At 41.6% G+C, this 758-nt stretch overlaps 1 non-coding gene across 1 annotated transcript; it reads left to right on the top strand.

The window, feature by feature from the left end:
• Nucleotides 1–258: 258 nt before the first annotated feature.
• LOC144793560 (U4 spliceosomal RNA) lies at nucleotides 259–398 on the top strand. Its single transcript, XR_013603047.1, has one exon. It is a non-coding gene; the product is annotated as a U4 spliceosomal RNA (small nuclear RNA).
• The last annotated feature ends 360 nt before the right edge of the window (nucleotides 399–758 follow it).

The following is a 758-nucleotide window of genomic DNA, read 5'->3' as shown; positions in this document are numbered from 1 at the left end:
AGCCCCAACAGCAAACTCTGGAACTAGTGTAGTGCTCCGTCAAACAAGCTACTTAACATGCAATTTCCCAGAGTTCACTGCGCGTCTCAAGGAAACCTTTGGGGCCAGAGAGCTGATCGAAATTGGAAATATATCGCTACCATATTTATTACTTTGGCTGCCACAAGTCAACACTCTCAACACTGATACATAGTCTCCTTGCTCTCTTTGACATGAGGTACTACGGCGATGGGGCTTGTAATTCACTAATTTTTCGTTAGCTTTGCGCAGTGGCAGTATCGTAGCCAATGAGGTTTAACCGAGGCGCGATTATTGCTTATTGAAAACTTTACCCAATACCCCGCTGTGGCGATTTGAAATATAATCGCCATTGCAATTTTTGACAGTCTCTAAGGAGACTGAATAATGCTGTGTTCAAAAAAGATGCTCAGTATACATGGAATGTTGCTTACGGGCAGCTGAGGCGTCATCTTAAAACGGGCATGCTATCAGATAAAGACATGTAATAATGCGCTCTCCCGAGAGGTGGCGTTCTCAATCTCCCGTTTACATGTGTACAAACAAACCTCTCAGAAAGTTTATTCCTGGAAGTGAAGGGATTTGATGTCAATGGGAAACAAACGTTTGCAATGCGGTAGGTCTCGCATTTACGCGAGTTTGAGCAATTTGGCATAGTAGATGACAATGCCTTTTATTTATGTTTTGGTTTTTAAAACATAAATAAAAGGCATTGTCATTTACAATACCAATAGCTTAAA

Source organism: Lissotriton helveticus, chromosome 11 (assembly GCF_964261635.1).
Source record: "Lissotriton helveticus chromosome 11, aLisHel1.1, whole genome shotgun sequence".
Lineage (NCBI taxonomy): Eukaryota > Metazoa > Chordata > Amphibia > Caudata > Salamandridae > Lissotriton > Lissotriton helveticus.
The sequence above is the reverse complement of the archived record's forward strand: the minus strand, read 5'-3'. Positions and strand labels throughout refer to the sequence as shown.